The sequence below is a fragment of the Rhinolophus sinicus genome, linkage group LG09 (genome assembly GCF_036562045.2).
Source record: "Rhinolophus sinicus isolate RSC01 linkage group LG09, ASM3656204v1, whole genome shotgun sequence".
Taxonomy (NCBI): Eukaryota; Metazoa; Chordata; class Mammalia; order Chiroptera; family Rhinolophidae; genus Rhinolophus; species Rhinolophus sinicus.
The window spans coordinates 14,059,998-14,084,599 of NC_133758.1; the positions used below are offsets into that span (position 1 = coordinate 14,059,998).

Below are 24,602 nucleotides of genomic sequence, written 5' to 3' on the forward strand. Positions count from 1 at the left end.
TCTGTGCTCTTGAAAAAAACTGGAGATACAGGTTGGGCAAGTCTCCATGGGTGGGAGGAAGACATTTGGCTGCCATTGACATGTGGGTGATGACCCTGAGCATCTCAGGGGCAGGAGGGAGGACCTCGGGGATGGGCAGATGGGAGGAGGCACATGGGGAGGGGGGTCCACCCAGAGGGCTGGAAGGAAGTAGCACATCTGTTAGCTGGGCCTGGCATCCTTGGGGTGGGGCTCCCTAAGTTCTGGTGTCCTAGGGCTCTTTCCACCTGATTGTCGTTTACTAAAAATTGAAATAAGGACAAACAAAAATGCTTCTTGGTTGTGGAAGGGTAATGGATAAAGGGGGTTGATTCTGGAATACTTTTTTGTAGGTACCAGGTGAACAGAAAAAGGACCCTGTTTATCTGAACTTGACCCCCTCATCACCCTCCAATGGGAAGAGGGTTAAGTCCAGCCCACTGAATTTGGCCATTATTTTATTTCTTGCTTTGCAAGTTTCTAAGTTAACTTCTAAGGTCTGCTGATGAGTGGAGTTTTGGAAGTGTCACATAATTTATTCTCCTACAGTGAGCCAGAACACATGGGTGTTGAGAGAAGAAATCAGAAGCACCCTGTACACGTGTCCCGAAAAGCTGACAGCTTTTGACAAAGCATATAGAGGACACAACACCCCATACGCTGCATGCCATCTGTGTCAGCTTTGCTATCATCTGAATCAGGCATGGAAATGAAGTCCAAGCCCAGCTGTTTGCAGCTGACCGAAAGCAATTACCTTGTCCCCAGAGGTGCCATGCCTCGGGCAGCTCAGGGACAGTTAAGAGTCCTGGCTCGCTATGAATATGGCGCGTGGGAGACCTGGGATCCAGGCCCAGCTCCGTCACTGGTTAGCGGTAGGTCTTGCCTTTTAATTTCTATTTTTTGCATCAGGCAATTGGAGGTAATGAAGTCTTCCTGGGATGTGGTGATGATTACAGGTGAGTTTGCCAAGTGCTTGGAAGCTGTCAAAAATGTAAGCAAGCACTGTGTGGATTCTGTCCAAAATAAACCCTATAGCAAAGATCTCCTAAAATCTAGCAAAAGGTCTTGCTTTAGTCAAATAATGATTTGGTCACCCTTTAGAAAATGACCACCATTCTTTTAATGGCTGCATAGGATTTAAAAAAAAAAAAAATGGCAGGAAGAGAGGGAGGAAGGGAAAGCAGGAGGAAGAGAGAGTCAAGATAAAATTAGACAGACAAGATTGGTTCCCTTAACTCGGAATTCAATCCTGTCATCTCCTTGACAACTGGCCCTGCCGAGGGACAGGGAGCAGAGGTCAGGTCCCAGGGGCTCACCTGCCTCTGCAGAAATCCAGGCCTAGGGCCTGCCTGGTCGGCTAACTGGAAAACCTGAAGTGGGAAGCTCCTGGACAGCCTGTACGGCCGCCATCTCCCCTGAGTCTGACCTTGGGAAAAGGGGCAGCAAACACACAGGGCAGCTGCCCCCATGGAGGCCCTGGGTGTCATGAAGTATTACGGGAGAGCCCTGGCTGAGGTCATCAGGAAGTTCTGTCCTGGACTTGGAGTCTAGAGAACCTTCCAGAGCCCTGTCTTCTGAGAGACAAACTATACCCCCCCGCCAACCCCCCATCAATAGCCAGAGAAACAATGCCATGCAGCTTCTGCAGTGCTGTTATGACAAGTGGCAGCTTTTGTGACCTCCCCACACTGGGCCCGGTCTCAGGTGGGCCGAGCTGGGTCGCACGGTCAGCGTGCAGCCCGGGTCTGGGCAGCTCTAGGCTTTTAAGGTCCCCCAGTGACTCTGATGCAGCAGGTCGGGGAGCAGTGTTGGGAACCACTAACTAGACCAATCATTGCTCCTCTTCCTACAGGATCTAATTTTGATTTTTTTTCTAAATCAATCGTTTGGACTTCGCTTATGTTACAGAGTAGACTTCCAAGTTTGCACGAACTTTTAAGGAAAAAAAAACTCAAACGAAATTCCGCACCTGCTATGCGGTGTGATTTGATCCACACGTCCCCCGTGATATACACGTTCATTGCCCGCTGCCACGAGGGTGCTTTGTGGGAAAATGTGAAAATGACAGGTCTGATGTGTTACCTTTCCCATGAATACTTGCCTTTCAAGAGGACCTCAGGGAGAAGAGCACATAAACCTCTCCGAAATGAAATTAAACACAAATAAATGAAATGATGGTAGGACTATAGATATTGTATATCACGCATGCTTGGGAATAGCAGGAATTCGGAGCCTCTCCACTTATGGCAGACAGACAAACAATAATGAGATGGCAGCTACCATTTACCGGGTACCAGCTAGGTACAGCTTCTCCGCAGGATAGGCATTGCCACCCCACCTTAGCAATGATGAAACTGACCCTCTGAGCCATTAAGCTTCTAGCCATCCACCTAGCAGTTAAGATTTGCGCTCAGATGCGCAGGGCTTTCTCTCCCCCTACCATGATGGAGCCCCTCTAGGAAGTGAGGACGAGCTATAGGCAGAAGACTCATCTTGAAAAGGCAGTGACAAGACAAAGTAGCCTCTGTCCCCAAGAACCCACCGAGATGAGGAATGGCCCTTTTGAGCCAAGAACCCCAGGGCAAATCAGGAAGGTCAGGCGTGGGAAGCCCACAGGAAGGGCGGGGTCTGGACTGGCATCCTTAAGTGAATTCTCTTGCTTTTGTGGCTTCCTATTAACCTGCTTACTGTCATTGCAGCGGCCACTCCTATTTGTTACGGTCCTTACATGGACCGGTTTCCAGCCGGTCATAATATTATACCTGGATCATATTTGGGTTAATCACCTGACGCTGGATTAAGTCCTTCCTCTGTAACAGGCCCTGCACCCTCTGTGAAGGCTGAACCCCTCTTTCTGACAGGCTTGGCCTGTGTGCAATGGGGCAATGGAGCTTTTGTCAGACATCTGTTTCATGGCCCTAGAGGGAACAAAGGACAGTCATTGGAAGAGGAGCCAAGCAATTGCACCTCTCTAATAAAGCCACCTGGACAACTAGCCTTTTGGAAAAATAAATGGTAGGGAGAATAAAGAGAGTGAGACCCTGGCACTCGGCTCCCCAGACTGACGCCCCCAGAACCCCGCTTTCCTGACTCCTCCAGGCTTGTTGCACTGTGCCACCTGCGCCTCTGCCAGGAGCCAGTTACAAACCTTCCAAATCTCTCTCGAGTCTCATTACTATGCAGACCAATTTTTCATTCATCTGGAATCCACTGTAGCATTTTAATGTGGAAAGACTGCTACTCCATTTCTCTCCCCTGAAGAAAAATGGCTTAATTTCTCCAGCTGATAGATTTTTTTTTCTGATCCTTCAGACAGTAGAAAAAGACCCTGGAAAATCAGCTGTTGGACTAGGCACAGACTTTTTATGACGGCCATAAACAGGGCTGTGGCAGGGTGACACCCAGGCAGCATTCTGAGAGGTGGCCTCAACACTGCTATTATCACCTTCTACAAAAGTGATGCTTAGGTAGAAAAATAGGTTGGTAGACGAGAGAGAGAGAGAGAGAGAGAGAGAGAGAGAGAGAGAGAGAGAGAGAGAGAGATGGAAGGATGGATGAACCAGAACAGAAGCTGTGGTTTCCCCGCCATATTTGAAGAGTATATGCCCTCCATATATTTTTCCCTGCAGACATGTGAGACCTTCTGATACCAAATCAGTCCAGAATCCCCAACCTACCCATCTAGCCCCAAATTGAGACAGATTTCATCAGCAGGGGAAAAATCTATTTAGGAAGGAAATTAGAGGCAAAATTGGGGTTAATCATTTTAGCTGTGTTTTCTATTGTTCAGCCCACAAGACTTAGATGGATGAAGTCAGCCCATCCTGTCTGGGGTTCTTCCTCTGAGGCTGAAGATGGCCTAGTCTGGCCTGGGGAAGAAGGAGACCAAGAGCAGAGGAAGGCCAGGCCCACGTCTGGATGAAAGAACTGGAATCCCCTTAGAAGAGTGTGGTAGTCTAAGGCACCGCCCTTGGAGCCAGACCACTGGGGTGCAAATCCCAGGTCTGCTATGTTCTAACTTTGCGGCTTCGGCAAGTGACTTAACCTCTTTGTGCCTCAGTTTTCCAATGGATAAAATGGGGATAATACTAGTACGTACCTCACACAATTGTGAGGATTTGGTGAGTTAATATACCTACAGTGCTCAAAACGGGCTGGCACATAGTAAGCACTATGAGGGCTAAGTCAACCCTGCCCTCCACACCCCCCAATAAGCAAGTTCATTACATAAAAGATGAGACTTGAACCCCAACAAGGTCATGACATGTAAATAACTCAGCCTGAAGGTCAAGGCTGAGGGTTCCCTTGTACTACTTATCGGTCTTCCTTAGGATCCAAAGCAACACTCGCTGAAAGCAACAGCCAGTCTGGGCCTGGAGTCTGAATGCAGAGGAAGTGAATTCTGTGGCCTGAGGTCCTAGTTTAAACCCTCATCCCAAGGCTTGTTCTTCCAGGGTGGAGTTAGCTACCTTCAGCTGCGTGGCCTTGGAGGAACCACTGGGCGGGCGGGTGGAACCCAGAGGAGTTGGCAGATTTATCCTGCCACCTACGGCACAATTAAAACACCTCCATTCTTAGGCAGGCCTTAGACGACACCCAGTGCCTGCATTAATGTGTGTTGCCTCTTTGTTAAATGTGCTTTACTCCCCTGTGGCCTCTTCCGGTGTCTGAGACCCTAGAGGAGCTGAGGTTATAGAAGTGGAAGACAGATGAATATTCACATTAAACGTTACCATGAAAAACTTCGTACCACTGTCTCGGTGCCCCGCATGCCACAGTGACCAGGCAGATTTGGTTGTGAAACAGAGCATGTGTTTGCTGACAAACTTGAATCTTTGCCCAGGGCTGCCTGTACCTCCCACAATGGGGACCAGAGCTCTGCCTGCCGGCCTACGGTCACGACAGCCCATCCCCATGGAGCCAGGACATTTGTCTTTGGAGAACAGGATGTAAAACTAGAGCATATGTGTCAACATGATGGAGTACTACGTTGCCATAAAAAATGATAAGCGTGTGGATTGTGTCAATATATGGAAATGAGTATGTGGAATAATGTTAAACGGGAACAAGCAGAACACCCAATAGTTTGCACCCTGATTACCACTCCATCAATAATTACATCTGCACACTCATAAGCAAGGACTGGAAGTAAATTTAGGGTAGTGTAAACAGAGGATTATTTACTGCCTTCTTTTTTTCTCCCACAGATTCTCATATACTTTTTTTTTTTCCCCTGTTCTTCTGAACAGGAAGTTTGGACTTAGACCAACAAGAGAAGTATTTAGATGCTGATACAGTTGCTTGCACAGGAAGGGACATTTGCAGTGGTTGAAAATATGCACTGAAGAAAGCTGCAAGCCTGAAAACCTACACTTTGACAAGCCAAGCAGCCCCTGTTCCTGCCAGGCTGGCTGCAGCTCCAGGCTGAGTAGGGACTCAGCGTCACTCTTCCAGCTGAGCAGAGGACAAAGCCCAGGGGTGGAGAGGAGCGAGGAGGCTTCAGATCAATACAGTGTGGACTCTTTACTAAGTTCACACTTCGCTTTAAAGGAAGGTGATCACATTGGCCTGGTGTGCCCTAATTGTGCCCAGTGTCCTGGCAATTATTACTAACACTTATAATTATTAATAACATCCCTTTTGTCTCAAAAGTGTCCCTGTTAAAATGATAAAGTAAAAAAGGTCATCCTACTTAACGAGGCCACACAGGCCCCATCCTGCTGCCTAGCCATATACGACCTGTACCTAAAGGCCTCCGAAGCACTTGTATACAGCGCACAATGACTAGGGAATCAGGCTGGTGTTTCTGTCCTCTCTACGAGCCCGTTAGTGCCAGCCCACAAGAACCGACTGTGCACATCTTCCCCTCTCCACGTTCAGTGACGTCACGTTAGCAGCTTGAAATCTGCGCTGATCGGAGTATTTACACCGTGGAAATCAGGAAATGCTACAAACCTGGGCTGCCCACTCCCCACCCCCCACCCCCAAAGGAGCTGGTTGTAAAATATTTAGCAGCACGCCTCAGATTGCTGCAGTCGGTGAAGCCAGAATGTAAACCATCTTCTGGGGCTATCTGATCACACAGGTTTGCAGGGAGCCCCCAGCCAAAGCTCACAGCCACGTTTCACACAAAGCACTAAAGAGTAACCAGAAAACTGGGGAACGTGGTGGTCCTTTGCAGAAGAGAGAAATGGACAAGCATCTCTTTTCCTTTTCCACATACATTAGAAACAAAATGAGAATGCAAGCACAAATCAATTCAATTGCTCTGGGATGTGACAGCTTGTCTGAAATTCGGCCTCATCCACTACCTGACCAGGTTGTTTGAATTCTATTAAAGCAGATGACGAGTGTGCTATTGATACAGCACTGAGTCTCCTCACAATGACAGCTTTTGAAGCATGACTTTCTTCATCACAAAAATCACTGAAAACCACTGCCTCAAATGACGCCATAACGTGGACGTCACTACACAAAGTGGCTTATTCTTTGACACCAACAATGACTTGTTAATTCTTCCCTCCGTGCATCCCCTCCTCTTGCAAAGGGCTCCTCAGTAGATCCCTTTGTGGAAGTCACATTTCATGGTCATGGACAATTCACTACTTCCTGTCACATGCAATTTATTATCAGCTCCCTTTTGTAACCATGGCAAACATATGATGAACATCTACAAAGTTTTAAGAGGCTTTTTTAAATAACTTACCAGCACCTGAACTTCAGCACTTGGTTAGTGAGTCAGCTAAATCCAAAAGGGTTAATGAAAGACTTGAAGGAGAAGGAAAATTCTGGTCTATCATGGAACCCAGTACTGCAGGAAAAAGAGTGGGAGGGACAATCACCAGTACCGATTTCACAATAAGGACGAGTGCTCAACTGTGCCAGCTTTGCGGATGAAAGGCGTGCTCTGCCTGCATCAGTCAGACAGCTCCTGGGTACAAAATACTCTGCTAAGTGGCACAGGGTAACTCAGAAAAATTAGGACACCTGGTCTTTGCCTTTATAAACTAGTGGAAGAAACAGGATGGAGGCAGAGGAAATAATGAGGTGCTTGTGAATAGGAGACGCAAGACAAACAAAAATGGCGATTGTCGACTCACCATAGTGATGGAGACAGGCTAAATCAGTCTGTGGTTGTGCCTGGACAGGTTCCACCAGGGCTATCTTCTGGAAGGGGCTTTTGAGCTGGGCCCTGGAATGTATTCCACTAGCAGCTATGGAGGGTTGTAGTTTCATGGTCTGAAAGTGAACCAAAACTTATGAAATCCTAGAGATGAGAAAAGACCTTAGCATGTTTTCTTCAACTCTTTGGTTATTCCAGAGTACTCTCTATGACAACCTTTTTTTCTCAATGACAATTCCACTACTGTGAAGTTTCCTCAAACGTTAAGTGTGCCTAGAGTCTATGTGGAAGAATTAGAATAGGTGATGGCATAACCTCTGAAGGGGCAGCTAGGCTCCCACTGGGCTTCGGTTACTTGATTACTTGCCAGCCCCTCCCATCAGCCTGTGAGCTCTCTAAGAGTGGGCACCACGCCAGACTCTGGGCCCACTGCATATACAACCCTAAATGCACCTGATCTTCCTGGTCTCGGAAGCTAAGCAGGGTTGGGCCTGGTCAGTACTTGGATGGGAGACCACTGCCTGCACAGTGAGGAAATGAGCAGCCTCAGCCCTTGTTGAAGGCTTGGGTGAAAGGTCATACTTGACACTGCAAGCACTGGAATCGATCATCAGTTTGTCCATTATTTTTGTCATGTGCAAACCCTTACACCTACCTCAGGCAAACTCAGTTCTCCCCAAAGACATGTTTCTACTCGTGTCGCACCTTACCATCAGCCAGAGTAAATGTTCTTTCTAGGTTTCACCAAGCTCTAAGAAGTTCAAGTTTTATGGTGATTTCAAGGACAGGTTATGTTGGGGGGAAAAAGTATCTTTGAAACAGTAACATTTCTTATTGGTGGTTTTATAATAAGAGTTGAGTCCAATGCAATCTTATGATGCTGAGTGAATACAGCCGTTAAAGGGGGAAGAACGGAGAAAGATGGTTCCACTTACAGGCAATGACACTGATTTTTATGTTACACTTGGATTTCTGCATGCCCAAGTCAGTCAACTTTGAATTATACAAACATTTGAGGAAAAACCGGTACATTTGGTATGAGATTGTGTTTCTATAAGCAGATAGCCCACAAAAAGGGACCTGGGAATATATTCTCCAGACATGTGTGCTTCTCCTTTGGCACAGGTGAACTCTTACTTCTCAGGGACTGAACTCATTCTTTTGTAGATCTCTATGCTATAAACGGTGTCCTCGGTGCCTTCACAGCAGTTCCTTAAATGTCTACTTGTGTTTCAGAACAGCAGTTAGATCATATATCAGTGCATGATCTTCTCATAACAGATCACTGCCCCTGTATTCCAAATGTGACAGAATGTGCTATGTGATTCTAACCTATCACACATAGGTAGTGTGACAAGAAAGAGTTCCTTTCTTACCTAACATAGTTCCTTTCTTACCTAAATGCTTTCTATGAACATCAATAACATAAACTCAGGTGGAGTTGTCTGAAATTCAGCCTCATTTTTTCGTTAATCCTGACAAATAATTGACACATTTTCTTGACTCATGGTTCATGAATCTCTAGTGTCAGTTCCGAGGATATTTCTCTTTAGACATATTTTCTGAACTTCTCGCTATGGTGTGTGTATGTGTTGTGGGGGGCAGGTTGTATTTAAGAATTCCCTTTCTTCCTCTGTGTATCTGGATTAACCTTAGACTTTAAAAAATGACGTGAAAGTGATGCTCAGTCCCAAATAACTGTAAAGGTTGAACTGATTTCTGGATGATGACAATACATTAAGGGATAGAAAGCAAAATCACACAGTGTGTCTCAGCTTTAATTTATTGCATGAATGAGTAGTCATTTGGGGACAGCCATGAATTAGGAGTCCGAGTCTCTTTAGGATGCTGGTGTTTTTTTCTTTTTCTCCACAAAAGCTTATCCCAATGTATTGTCTCAGTGAAACGTAAAAGCCAAAATCTCGATGGGCCCCTTTTGATTTCTACTCCAAAGGATTTCACTTATCAGATTCCACTTCAATGTCTAAGAGCGCATATAAGAAATTCCCTGGCTTGGACAAAATTCTCCACAAAGTGACAGAGCCAGTGGGAACTTCAGAGACCATATACTTCAATGTCCTCATTTCACAGACGAGAAAACCAGAGTTGAGAAAGGTCAAGTGATATGACCAAGGTCACTCAGCACGCTCGTGGGAGAGCCAGGGCAAGACACATTCCATGCTGCATTCATCACACACACCCTCTGTCTAGTATATAGACCACCTTGCTGCTATCATATCCTATTTATTGTATTCTCTCTTACTCATCCCCCGCCCCCACCACTTCCCATGATTCAGCTGTTGCCTGACTACCTATTTTCTATTTTGACCTTCCATTACACCATGAAACATTACATTGTCACCCAATTGCTTACTAGTCGCCTTCATGAATTGTTGTATAAGGCTGATGCTCTCATTTTTGCTTACTTCCATGGTTTTTTGTCTCCGCTTTTACCCTGACACTCGAATCCTGGGTGCATCACCTAGAAAGGCCCTGAATGTTAGATATTCATTTACTCTTCCTCCATCTGAGATTCCTCACTGTCTTCTCATTTGCAACCCACTGCCACCTCCAGACCCTTAACTTGGAGATATTTTTGGTTCTTTTTAGCTTGGCCACGCTATGGATTTACTGTCGCTGTCCGTGGTGCTGATATTAGCAACAGCAGCGACTCAGCTGCCTGAAAGGGAAATGCAGTTACAGATCCTCTATGACACATCTGATGAGTTTGGTGGACTATTTGGCTAAACAAAATCAAGTAACGTAATAAATAGAAATTATAAATCTTCACTTAACCAGACATGTCAAAATTTGTTCCTCTTTCTAATGACTCCTCAGGGAAGGGCTGTCAAGTGGGTGGTGGTTAGTGACGTGCTGGTAAACGTTGAACCCATTTTAAACATTTTTCTCCAGGGGCAAAAACATGACTTGTAGTGTTTTCTAATTTCCATAATGGAAATAGTATTCCCACAATGGCTGGCTTCAAATTACCCACAAGATGTCACTGAATACGAAGGTGGGAGGAGATATGCATCATTAGCTCTCATGAGCTAGTGCAAGCTGGCTCCATCACACCCTGGCCTTAGCCCAATATTGCATTTCGAGTTTCCCAAACCAGGTCTCATCCAAGGTGTGACGTACCCAATATGGTTCATAGCAAAAATATCTGGAAGGAAGTGTCTCTGAGGCAAAGCCCTATAGTGAGACCTGAGTGTAAAGCCAAGAGACTAGCATACATGTAGAACAAAACAAGGCAGAAACCATTCCTCAAAAAGACATATGATAGATGTTATGGTACGTATTTTTAAAAAAGTAGGAATGGATTAGGATTAGCACGAACTTGGTACTGTAAAAAAAGTTGGAGTTTCGTCCTTATGGTCTGTGGATGGGTGTGGGTACATCACATTAACTTAAAGATATGTGGCCAAGGCAAGCACCCTCAATGTATCAAGAGGGCAAGAGGGCAATGTGACAAGATTTTCTCAGCTCTGGGTCCGAAGAGTGATACCCAAGTTCCAGGAGGTTTGTTGAGGTTCGTTCTTGCAATCACAGATAAAATTCCATTTTTGTAAATACTAATTTCCTTTCCAGAGGGTTTTTTTTTAAATTAAAAAGCTACTTTAATATTGTGGCAATGATAATAGTCAGGACTACATATTGGATATAAATGACAGAGACCAACTCAACCAAAAAAATGAGGACTTAATTGGAAGAAAATTGGGGGCACTTGACAGAACAACAAAGACTCTAAAAATGCAGGGATTCACTAGGGATTCAGGAACAGTTGGTACCAGAAATATGACAATATCAAGATTGCTGTCTTTGGTATCTGCTTCACTTGGGTATCAGCTACATTCTTTCCTCTCCCTACAGATGCCATTTCTCCACGTAACAGAGAAGAAGGGGTAAAAATGACTGAACTCTTTTAGACCCAAATCTAAGAATCACAAAGATATGCATTGTCCCAGATGAAGCAACATCTTTCTCCTGGGGCCAACCAACTGTAATCGAAGGGTAGGACAACGTGAAGCCCATAAGTGAGAGGGGAAGTTCCTAGGTAAGAGATGTTGTTGGGTAGGGCATCCAACAGGCATCTACCCCACAATCAATTTCTACATGTCAGAGAATTGACCCATAGGGCTCAGTATGACTCTTAACAAATTTTACTCAATGATGAATAAAGGCTCTCATAAAACTGAAATACTTGTAGCAATCCATGATTTTTTTTTTAACTACTGCTGCTGGGTAGTAGATCAGTTCTTTCCAAACCTGTTTGGGCATCAGAAAAATTGTTCAAATTCTCAAGCCTACCCCATTCCTACTTAATTAAAGCCTCTGAATGTGGGCCCAGAAATGTGTTTTATAAGCTCCTTAGGTGGTTCTGGTTCAGCCAGTCTGACACTTGTTCATTCACCTACACTGGGAAATCCACAGTCTGTGCTCTAAACGTATGTGTATCCGGATCTCAGGGGAAATGAGAGTTTAAAAAACCTGAAATGTAGAACGGGGGGATGTAGGGAAGCTTAGATCAGAACAAAATAAATACTCCTTCATATAATAGGCAGAACTCATTATAGGTATACTTTTCCTTAGCCATACTATTAGGGCCACATGTGTTTCAGAATTCAGAATTTTTTGAGCATTAGAAAGGCAACACAGTTGCATGTGCCATATTTTACTTAGTACCCTCAGAGAATCTGAGACAGCACCCTACAATCAAACTTTGATATTTCTGCAGCAAAATGTATGAATATTTATATGTAGCCATATAAATAAAATATTATACACAACTCCATGTCAGTTCACTCACATTTAGCCACCAATGGCTTCAAGTCAGGTCATTGGCACCACATGAGTTATGAAAAAACTTCCAAGCTGGAGGCATCACATTTCCTGACTTCAAAATATACTAAAAAGCTATTGTAATCAAAACAGCATGGCATAAAAACAGACACATAGACCAATGGAACAGAATAAAGATTCCAGATGTAAATCCATGCCATTATGGTTAATTGGTCTTTAGCAAAGATGCCAAGAACACACGATTGATATTCACTGCAGAATGAAATTGGATCCTTATCTCATACTGTATATTAAATCAACTAAAAATGGATTAAAGATGTAAATATATGATCTGAAATTATAAAACTACTAGAAGAAAACCTAAGGAAAAAAATTCCTGACATTCATCTGGGCAATAACTTTTCAGATATGACCCCAAAAGCACAGTAACAGAAGAAAAAATAGACCAGTTGGATTGCACCAAACTAAAAAGTTCCTGCACACCAAAAGAAATAATCAATACAGTGAACTGACAACCTATGGAATGGGAGAAAATATGTGCAAACCATACATATGATAAGGAGCTAATGTCCAAAATATATAAGGATCTCAAATAACTCAACAGCAAGGAAAACAAAACAAAACAAAACAAAATATAGGCAAAAGACCTAAATAGATATTTCTCAAAAGTGGACATATAAATGGGCAACAGCTATATGAAAAGTAGCTCAACATACCTAATCATCAGGAAGATGCAAATCAAAACCACAATGAGATATCACCGCACACCAATTAGAATGGCTATTAACAAAAAGGTGAAAGATAATGAGTTTGGTGAGGATGTAGAGAAAAGGGAACCCTTGTACACTATTGGTGGGAATGTAAATTGGTTCAGCCATTATGTAAAACATTATGGAGGTTCCTCAAAAAATTAAAAATACAGCTACCATATGATCCAGCAATCCCATTTCTGGGTACATATCCAAAAGCAATGAAGCCAGCATCTCAAAGAGATATCTGCATTGTATTATTATTCACAATAATAATTCACAATAGCCAAGATATGGAATCAACATAGATGTACATCAGTGGATGAATGGGCAAAGAAAATCTGGTGTATATGAACAATGAAATATTATTCAGCCATTAAAAAGAAGGAAATCCTGCCATTTGTGACAACAAGGATGAACCTAGAGGACATTATGCTGAGTGAAATAAGCCAGGCACAGGAAGACAAATACTGCACGACCTCACTTATATGTGGAATCTAAAGAAGTTCAATTCATAGAAACAGAAAGTAGAGTGGTGGTTTCCAGGGACTGGGGGTGGGAGTGGGCTGGAAGAATTGGGGAGATGTTGGTTGAGGGTAAAAAGTTTCAGTTATGCACGATAACTAAGATCTGGGGGATCTAATGTATAGTATGGTGACCTGTACTGTATACTTGAAATTTGCTAAGAGAGTAGATCTTAAATGTTCCAACATACAGACACATAAACACACACACACACACACGTCTGTGAGGTGATCGATATGGTACTTAACTTGACTGTGGTAATTTTTTATTTATATACTTATATATGTATACATACACATCTGTCAAAATATCACTTTGAACACCATAAATATATACAACTTTTATTTGTCAAAAAGAAAAAAGAAACCAAAATTTTTCAGAGTTTTTGGATTTTCAAATTACAGTAAAAGATTTGAGGATTTATGTTTAAGTCAATAAAACTACACTTGAAAAGGATTAGAGAAAATTAAGGCCAACATAGCTAAAAGCAGTTCCTAAAGGAAGCTGGACCACAGCTCACCACCTCCACTCATACTTCCCTCCTGCCCATCCTCCACTTTGCCATCAGATCTGCTCAGGACCCTCCCCACTTCAACTCTCCCTCCATCACCCCAAAAAGATGCCTGCCTCCTTGGCATGGTCTCCTTAGTGGAGGGCAGGGGGCTCATGACCTGCTGTTTCCTCTTCCAGGGTCTTGTCTCACTTACCCCCATGATTTTATCCTCCTTTCTTATGCCAATATGGCTTTGCATATGCTTCTCCCTCCTCCTGGGAGGCCCTCTTCCCTTCTAATTTACCTGCAAAGCTCCAGCTTATCTCTCACCACCCTCCTTGGTGTTGCCTCCACAATGAGGTCGTTCCTGAACCTTCCAACCCCATCCACCAAACAGTCTTCGTCTCCTTCTGCTGCACCTTTTTCCTACCTTGTCACGCCTCGATTACTGCCTCAAAGATGGTAGATAAATTTATTTATTTACTGGCTTATCTTCCCTTTGAGGGCAAGGAGGGCTTTTTGTCTCTGTACTCCAGTGCCAAGCACAGAGCCTGAGCTATGTAGTAGATGCCCAGTAAATATCTCTAAGATTGACCGGAGTTCTCCTTTAAGGTAGAACTTATGGAGGATAAAGATATACTTGGATTCCCAACAATTGGGGCCACCAAGGCTTCCAATAGGCTTCCATGCAAGTACCTCAAATTCAAGGACGCGTGACAAAAAATATGCACTGAGCATTTGCTTTGCGCCTGACGTTATCTCATCCCCACAATAGCTCCATGAGGTGCGTGCCATTCTTATGACTGTTTTCCAGAAGAACAAACAGACATAAAGAGGTTAAGAAGTGTGCACCATGTCACAAAGCTAGAAAGTGGCCAAGCTGGAATTAAACCACTGCATTATGTCTCCTCTCAAAGATGTCATTTTGATGCCCGTTATAGTTATCAAAACAACTTTTCCCACAGACTTTGCACGCAACAGGTCTGCACACGGATGGAGGAAAGGTTTGTTCTATATTATAAGGGTGTAGGGCTTTGGGAAGGTCCACTATTTTCCAATTGGTGTCAAAGAGCTATTAATGATTTAATCCCTTGGTAGGAATAACAGAGGAAGTTCTAAGATTTCTCATTATAAAAGGGAGGTCGTCACAAAGGCTTTGGGGAGAGAGAGAGATGGTGAAAATAAAGATAGAGGAGGTATCACTGAAAACATGAAAAGTGGGGGGTAGATAATCTTAGAAAGGTGAGCTGGCCAGCAAAGACCAGCTTCGCTGTTTTATAATTTGGCTTCCGGACCACACAGATGTTGTCAGTTCCTGCAGAGAATTTCTCTGGCCATTGAATGTACCAAGTACAAAGCCAGAAGCCCTTGCTAAAACAATGGAGGGAAAAGGCCAACTCCTCCAAAGCATACTTGAAGTGTTTTTATTATGTTCCAAGCAGGTCGTCCATATTGTGGGCTTTCTCCATCGGCAGTGAGGGCCTTCCTTCAGAACAAAGCAGGCCCCAAGTCCACCCAGGAGGATGTGGCCAAAAGCCTGAAGTGTGTGTTCACCCTTGACTCATGCGATCTCTCAAGATCATTTTTCTTTGACTTTTCAAGCCTGTGTGTCTGGTTTTGTTCTTCCTCTTATCACTGCTCCCAGGCTGTCTACCCCCCATGAATCATTCTCTCTTGTTTCCCACTGTCTGACTTCTTAGCTTCAATATTTCTGCCTTTTTCCTTTGCTCTCTGCAGGAAACCGAAGGCTCAGATTTCGCCTCTAACTGAAGCCTGACACGTTTTCAGCGCATGTCAGAGCACAGAGAATTCTTCAGACTCTGGTTTCCTCCAGCACATGTGCTTGTCAGAAGACATCCCGAAGGGCACCCAGCTCTGTGCAACACTTAGAAACTATCCACAGGGGGCCAGAGAGAGCATGGGGGGCGGGGAGCTCGAGGGTCCCTCACACAGGCTGCAGGTTCGCCTGCCTATAGTACAGGGTTTCAGATCCACCCAAAAGCTTTGCCTTTACCCAGGTTAGTAGGGGTCACCACCCAGCTTTGCCACTTCGACCCAATGTGCCTTATTTATGGAAAAAAATGGCCACTTTGTGCTTTGAAAAAAAAAATGCTCGTAGTTGAGTGTTTCAACATTTAATGCTCCCTGATGCCAAAATTAAAGATGGGAGAAGAAATACAGAGAAGGGGTAATTGGTTTTCCCAGGACATGAAGCAGGTCAGCAAATATCAGAATTGGACCTTAGCAGGCTGGCTTGCTGCGGACTCTGCTGCTGTCTTGAATCACAGATTTGGGAGCTGGGAGGAGCCTGGAGCTCTGGTCTCCGCATCTCACAAAAAGGCTGCCAAAAGCCACGCAGCCAGGTGGTGGCAGAGCCTGTGTTAAAGCGCCCGTCTCTGACTTCCGCGCTCACCAACACACACCCCCCCCCCGGCCCCCCGCTGTTGGAATACATATTTATTTTGTCATTTTGAATGTCACTAAGATAAGGAGCCCTCTGGAAGTTATTCACAAAGGGCTTAGAGAGGAAAGAACTATGGTCTGTTGAGAAGGGCCTTCTCCTCCCCGGAGCCCAGAACCTGGGTGGGACTGGAAGGAACGGAAACGGAAAACTGTGAGGAGCCCACACTGGTGTGGCCCTACCAACCAGAAGTCTATGGGTGGGGGAGGAAGATGAGACAGAGAGCTAGGCATGGCCCAAGCTCTGGAGGGTTTGAACCCCAAGGGCTGGGGGAAACTGGGGAAGTGTTGTGGGGCACCCAGCTCAGATGGCACTTGGGTGGCACGTAAGGGCTGGTGGGGGGAGGGGTGGGGTTCGAGGGGTGGGGGTTGGGGGGTGGCTGGAGCAGGCGGGAGGTGATGGCCCCTGAGGTGAGAGGTGCTGGGTCAGGGCTGGGGGTGGGGCGTGATGGACCCTCCGTGGGAATGCGGCTGCCTGCCGAGGGGGTGACATCTGCAGGGGCAACACCTTACAGCCTCTGGCTGGGGATGGGGCAGTAGTGAGACCCCCTACCCCCTCAGGCTCTTTGGGGAGGCTCTGATCCTTTCTGCGGACTGGGTGGAGCTGCCTGGACCACATTTCTGCTGGAGCAAAAGGGAGCAAAGCCCCGGGCTCCCTGGGGGCCGGAGTCTGAGAAGAGCCTGAGGCTTTGCAAAGGCCAGAGCGATCAATAGAGCACAACACTATGTGGAGAAGAAAGAGGGCAAAATGGGAGAGAAAGCGGGCTCCGAGCTGCAAGAGCTCTGAAAACAGATGGCTGGACTCCCACCTCTCCCTCAGCCCTTTCCTTAGGGCATCTGAGAGCAAGACAGAGCCCTAGTCTCCGGTGCTGCACTTCTGCATTCCCTTTCTCTCTCCCTCCCTCCTGCTGTCTCTTCCAGTCTCTCTACCCTCCCTCCGCCTCCCCACCCCCTCCCTGCTTCTCCTCTCCACCCCTCCCCACAGCCCCTTCCTCCTCCTCCCGTCCACCCCCCTCTTCTACTACAGAGCACATCCCGGAGCAGCTGTGTTTTCTTCTGCACTCGCCAGTTTTCTCATTACCAACATTTAGCTGCATCTCCTTCCCCATGCAAGTGGCTGTGCTCCCTGACACAGGTATAACAGGGGCACAAGAAGCCCCTCTTTCTTGGGGACAATCTTTGTGGCACCTTTCTGCAAAAGACTAGTTTAGATTCTGCCAGGTAGCAATTTGCAGTGTGAGTGAGTGTGAGTGTGTGTTTGTGTGTGCGCATGTGTGTAGGCTGGTTTGAATACTGTTGGCTTGCCCCAGGGAAGCCTTGGTTTTCCTTCCCCTTCTCCGATGCCCAGCTCTAGACGGGAATATTCCTTTCCTTGGACACCTTCACTCTCTACCCCATTCCCCTGCCCTCCCCAGAGCACTGCAAGATTGGAAAGCAAGAAGGAAAGCTTCAAGGTGGGAGGAGGGAACAACTCAGGTTTTTGCCCCAGTATCTCTACTGACATCTGTGTAGTCCACTATTCCGCTCTACTTGAACTGCCTTTGCAAAATGCAAATGCACGATCCAGGAATGTCATTAAACCCTTTTAGCACTTACCTGTGTGAAATTGTTAGCTTTAGCCCCCTAACAAGGTCGTGAGGAAATAGGTCTTGGGATTCAGAAGCGATAAATACACTTAGGGACACAGTGGGGCCTTGGAGCTGGTGGAGGACAGGGTGGTCCTAGGAAGTCCCTGGGAGCACCTGCTTATTAACAGGTGCAACTGGAGGGAAAATAGTAAAGAAGCATTTTGGATACTTTATCCCCTGGCCTACGACCACCAGCTCAGCCCTGCATTCCTTTCTAAATGGACTGCCTCAACTCATTTTATTTTTACAAATTCACCATGATATTTCCCTTCCTCCAATATGATAGATTCCACTTCTGAGTAATACTGCCTCCTCAACAGCCAGAAAGTTTCACCAGTGTATGGATGGTATGTTGGTACCATCTGACACTCAAAATAGGCCCAAGGAATAATAGAGAAGTTGAAAGAATTCACACTGGGAAGAGAAGGATCTTAGTGAATGGACCACTGAAATTGGAGCTGCAGACAGATGAAAAAGAACCTAGGGAGAGAGTGAAGCAGATGCCTGGGCAATGGGTTATTTCTCCATTCCCATCCTTGGATTTGTCTTAGCGAAGGCTCTTTTAGTTGTGACAGGAAACTACTCCAGCTGGCTGAAGTATGGGGGAGGGGTAATTATATGGATATGGAGCATCTCTTCAAACCCACCTCTGCTCCTTTCCCTGAGAGGCTAGAATCAGAATACAGGTGAGACTGCACAGGGCCCGGGATGGGCAGGATAGACTGACAGTAAGAAAGCCACCACGCCATCACTCCCTACACAAAAATGCAGAAGTAGTTCATTATCTTCCTTCTAACTGCTTACTTCCATACAGTGTGGAAACTACTGTCCTGCATGCACAGTTGATCAAGATTTGACCCCTACATGACCTTCATGAGGTGGCGATAGGTAATGAGCAGTCTGCCATCTTGCCCCACAGCACAGGCACAAACGTGCTCACCAGACAACAAAACCAGTAAAGAAAGCCTGCCTTTTTCAAATAGCCCGCCACTTTCAAAAAGCCCACCACTTTCAAAAAGCCCGCCTTTGCACACAAGCCTGCTTTGTCTCCAGCAAGCAGAGCCAGCCCCCAGGTCAGTTCCAAGGACCTTCCTTTCCTCTGTGCTACCGCCATTGTGCTCGAGCATAAGCTTAATAAACCTTTTCTGGACATTTTTCTGGGGTTTCCTCTCAATCTCTGTGTTGGAGAACTCAAGAACCCAAATGCAGGTAACACAAGAGCCAAGGCAGGAACCCACCAGCACCCCCGCTGTCTCCCTAGGCCTCTTGCTTCACTCCTGACTCGTCCCCCTGTTTCTTTCTCTCTCCTAGTTGCCTCTGCTCCCCTGCCCGGATTGGGCACAGGAGCAGCTCTACAAGTCTTAGCATCACATGTGTGTACAGGACTGTGGCTAACAGAGATGTCTGAGCCCTAATTCTACATTCCTTGATTGTCCTGGTTTCCACCAGCCACGATCAGGCAAGACGTCTCAGGGAGATAGAGTGGGACTCACCAGGCTGCAAAAGGTCTGTGCAACGATTCTTCAGAATCATAGGCTCCGATGGCTGTTCTCGGTTTTCCCTTTTCTCACATCTCTATACAACCATTTCCTTCCCCATCTTTCATTTTTCTGTTTATTGCATTCAGGCGCTTGCTTTTGTTCTTTTCAGAACACAGCGCAAAAGTTTACCTAGAAACAGCTGATCCCCTTCGAGGCAGCCATCAGGGCTTAGTGACATTCTGTATTTGAGTGCAGATCTTGGAGACTTACTGTATCATTTGCAAAAACAAACAAACAAACAAAAAACAAAACAAACCCCATCTGACCAGCTGGCTGGGGCAGTAAGACACACGTTGCCTCTCCTCTACTTCTTAGTTCCCCTCTGTCTTGCTGTAGCCTGTGCAGCTCATATTAATACCTTGTAATGAAAGCAATCACGTAAAAGTTCTCCCGGTGTAGTTAAGACAGGTTAATAATTGTCCTACCACAATGTGAGGACATACATGATGAACATGGAGCCAATGAAAATGGAAAGCAATCAATGTTTTCCATTTTCTAGTTCATTCATTCATTCTATATCTCAATCTTCCAGCTGAACAGTCAATTCACCAAAGTTCTATTTTTTTCATTCTCTTGTCGTCTTGTTCACATTGTATAATGAAGGGATGAGAGATGGGGAGAGACAATTAATATAATGAACCCCTGGTGTATAGAACAGGAGGGAGGGAGGAGCAGGAAAAGGATACATGGAGGGAACATGTGAGGAACGAGAATGTTAGAGGAGGACTGAGAAAATCGGAAGCCCAGGGATGAGATACTTGAGGCAAGGAGAACACGGACGTTATACTTATTAGAAAAAAACAGGAGTTAATCAGTGAATTTAACAATAATATAGTGAAGGTCTTATATCAGGTATTCATGGCCTCCATATGCCAGTAACAAACAACCACAAAGACTCAACAACATACAACAATAACACTCGTGCACATTCAAATGTCTGCAGTCAGCTAAGGGCCAAACTCAGGCTCTGCTGAAATGCCAGTTTTTCAGACATCAGGGTTGGCTGATCCTGGCTGGGCTCATCCAGGCTGGCTCGCTCATGTGACATCCCACTGGCCACAGCAAGTCACAAGGCTGAGCCCTGTGTTAAAGGGTGGGGCAGTCACCCTGTCTGCAGTGCAAGGGTGGGAACTCAAACCCACATGGCAAAGGATATGAAGAACAGAGCCCACGGTTGCAATCAAACAGGAGTACGGTATTTAGCAAAAGTTCAAGGGTAGCTGCTTTATCAGCAGTCCCCAGTGCTCTGAATCTGTAATCTCTGGACTTGGGGCTGGGCCTGAGAACATGGTCATCTGACAGGCACAGACATACTGTGTGGCTGGAGGGTCTGGATTCCAGCAAGCCACACGCCAGCATGCGTAGATTGCTGGACCAGCTGCATCCGTGGAGGATTATGGGTTTGCTCTCTTACCTTCAGGTTTATGGTCTCAGAGCCCCCAAAGACCTTTCCCTTCTACACTGGGGTATGCTTCTAGGGGCTGGTGGGGGGACATTGTGCTCAACCACATGGTCTCAGAAAATGAATGACCAGCATTGAAAGAAATGTACTTTTTTTTTCTACTTTCCTCTCCAAATACATATACAACATTAAACATATGGACACGGATAAAACGTGGTATTTGAAAAGCTCTGTGGTTCCTTCTTGCATAACCTTACCCTGATCTTATCAATGACTGACCCAAATGCTTTTTAAAAATTTACCATCATTCCCTTCTTGAAGCCATAATCCTTTGAGGTCAGCCTACAACAGGAGGACTTCAAGTTAGCATTAAAATGTCTATAGGTTTCTTTTCTGCCCCAGTTATGACCCCTTGCTTCCCAAGTCACACCACTGAGGTTTTTGAACTAATTAAAAACGGCCCAGATTCACACTATGGAATATTATTCAATAATAACAAGAATTGCAGCACTGAAGTGCTGATTCATGCTACAACATAGATGAGCCTTGAAAACATCACACTAAATGAAAGAAACCAACGACACGGCACCACGTCCTGTACAACTTCTGCTTACTCGTATATGGAGGGCCCAGAAGAGATCGTCTATAGAGACAGAAAGTAGATTAGTGGTTTCCTAGGGCTGGGGGAGATGGGGAAATTGGGGAGTGATGGCTAAGAAATATGGGGTTTCTTTTTGGGAGGATGAAAATACTCTGCAATTGATATTTGTGATGGATGCACAATTCTGTAAATATGCATACACTAAAAGTCATCAAATTGTACACCTTAAATGGATAAATTGTTCCATGCATGAAGTATATCTGAATGCAGCTGTTTTGATTTTTTTTTTTTTAAAGTTTTCCAACATTCCAGACCAACCAAGGCACCAATGCTACGTTTCTGTGCCATCTTTGTACGTTTTCTGCCATGAAGCTGAAGAAAAATAGGGGGGAAAAGAGCCACATAGAACATTTATACAATAAGAAAGCAAATTCCCCTGTGGATATTTTTGTGTGTGTGTCAGGAAAGAATAATCTTTCGTTTTTAATATTTAATTCATTTACGCCTGCCAACACATTGACTCCTGCACAAAAGTCCAGAAATCTGATGTCATCTATGGAGCTTCCTTCTGGCTGCATTTTGAAATGCTAAGTGGTTCAAGGCTACAAGAAGTCTTATGAAGACAGATTCTACAGGGACTTTGTATCACCAACAACTTAGGAAACGCATCTGCCAAGAAGACACATTTGCCTTGGTTATGTTGTACATCCTTCGTTATTCATGTGCTCCATTCTCACTTCATTCATTAAAAGGTTGACTTGAAAGAAACTTGACATACTCAAAGCCTTCTGTGGCCCCCAGTCATTTCTCTTTTTCTCTCACTCTCTCTATTTTGTCTTGTTTTTGTTCCAATCCCCCCACTTTGTTTAATTCAAAGAACCATTGACAATTTTATTGGGTCATGATATGTATAATTTACTAACTATGCTAATGTACCATGAGCGCTAGGTTTAATAAATGTTCACACAGGAGTTTCCTAAGCCTGAAAATTATGTCACAGTTTCCTTTAGAGCAACAAGATTGAGAAACGCTGTCGAGAGTGAGGGGAAAGGCAAGGCTAGAAGAGGTTGACAGTTTGAAGGGAATGGCAGAGTTCGGAACAGGTAATTTTGGAGAATGAGTAAGTGAGAGCTGGCTGGAGAAACCTAAGGATGCTGGTGGTTTTGAAGCCTCATTTGGGATTGGCGTTTGTAAATTTACGGCACCATCAGCCCTCTTATGAGGCTTCTCCCAACTGTCCTCAGCTACACAAACGCCAGCAGATAATGGGGGTCATCCAAGGTTGGCATGCATTAAAAAGATAGAAGAGCCACGACATGGAAACAATTTAAGTGTGCATCGACGAATGAATGGATAAAGAAAATAGTATATACAGATGGTGCCAAAAAATACATACACATTTTAAGAAAGGAAAAATACTGTATTAAAATTGTAATACAACAAATGACGCTAGCATTCATTTGATTAAAGCCATCTTTTGAGTGCATTATCATACTGCACATTGCTACGTAATTCAACTTCGAAAAGTTAAGAATATACATAACATTATATATATATATATATATATATATATATATATATATATATATATATCATGAAGTATTATTCAACCATAAAAAAGAAGGAGGGCCAGCCCAGTGGCTCAGGCCGTTAGAGCTCCATGCTCCTAACTCCGAAGGCTGCCGGTTCGATTCCCACATGGGCCAGTAGGCTTTCAACCACAAGTTTGCCAGTTCAATTCCTCGAGTCCCACAAGGGATGGTGGGCAGTGCCCCCTGCAACTAAGATTGAACACAGCACCTTGAGCTGAGCTGCCACTGAGCTCCCGGATGGCTCAGTTGGTTGGAGCGCGTCCTCTCAACCACAAGGTTGCTGTCTTCGACTCCCACAAGGGATGGTGGGCAGCGCCCCCTACAACTAGAAAACAGCAACTGGACCTGGAGCTGAGCTGTGCCCTCCACAACTAAGATTGAAAGGACAACAACTTGACTTGGAAAAAAAGAAAAAAAGGCCTGGAAGTAAACACTGTTCCCCAATAAAGTCCTGTTCCCCTTCCCCAATAAAAAAGTGGAAAAAAAAAAAAAAAGAAGGAAATCTTGGCAATTGGCGACAACATGGATGGACCTCGAGGGCATTATGCTAAGTGAAATAAGTCAGACAGAGAAAAACAAAACTATGATCACACTTATTTGTGGAATTAAAAAAAAAGAACAAACTCATAGAAACAGAGATCAGATTGGTGGTTGCCAGAGGCAAGGGGTGGTAAAGGTGGTTGAAAGGTACCAACTTCCAGTTATAAGATAATAAGGTCTAGGGATGTAATGTACAGCAAGGTGACTATAGAAACAATACTGCATTGTATATTTGAAAGTCGCTAAGAGAGTAGGTCTTAAAAGTTCTCATCATAAGAAAAAAAAAATTGTGCGTATGTGAGGTGATGTATGTTAACCAAACTTATTGTGGTAATCATTTCACAATATATATGTTTATCAAATCATTATGCTGTATACCTTAAACTAACACAATGTTATATGTCAATTAACATATATCAATAAAACTGGGGGCAGGGAGGAGATGGAACCAGAGTTTCTCCTATTAAAAACAGTATTATTGAAATGATATACCATGTAGCCACTTATTTTTAAAGAAAACGAAAAAGAGGAAAAGCCCAAAAGCCAAGTCTGATAGAAGGCACTCGCTACCTTCCCTGAGCCTAGGGAGCCGGCTCTGCTACAGCACAATCAGAATTGGTTCCTTGTGGCCCGGGGGCTGGAAGGGGGCAAGAGGTCTGCAGCCCGGGCCTCAGCAGGTGCAGCAGCCCTACCGCTGGGCTCTGGGCTGACGGTGAATGGTGGGCTCACCTGCGGGCAGAGGTGAGGGGTCTGCTGAGCAGACTCCCTCCAACAGAAATGATCCAGCTACAGTCCCATTGCCACGTGGCTGCCGTCTGCAGCTGCCAGGGCAGCTGTGGGAGGCACAGAACCAAGCCTGCCCCCAGAGCGGGTGGGTGTGGAGGGACCACGCAGAATCTGAGAATGAGTTGGATCTTTCCAGCAGCCTGTCCTCATGACAGACAGGGACTCCCAAGGTCGTCAAGCAGGAAAGGTGTTGGGTGGTCAGGGGCACATGCTCTTCGGGAAGAAGACCTCATCTGGGAGTGAGTAGCGCTGTCCAGTAATGCTGTCCCCTCCCCCATCCCGACACATATGACTGGATCGTACTTCTTGCTCTACTGAAGTTAAATGTGGCCATGTGACTT

The 24,602-nt window shown here is 45.0% G+C and overlaps 1 long non-coding RNA gene across 1 annotated transcript in view; it reads right to left on the reverse strand.

Moving 5' to 3' along the window:
- Positions 1-24,602, reverse strand: part of LOC141573139 (uncharacterized) — a 74,240-nt gene that overhangs the window by 23,097 nt on the left and 26,541 nt on the right. The window contains exon 2 of the long non-coding RNA XR_012498744.1: positions 7,119-7,257. This is a non-coding gene — a long non-coding RNA (uncharacterized LOC141573139). The remainder of the gene's footprint in view (positions 1-7,118; positions 7,258-24,602) is intronic.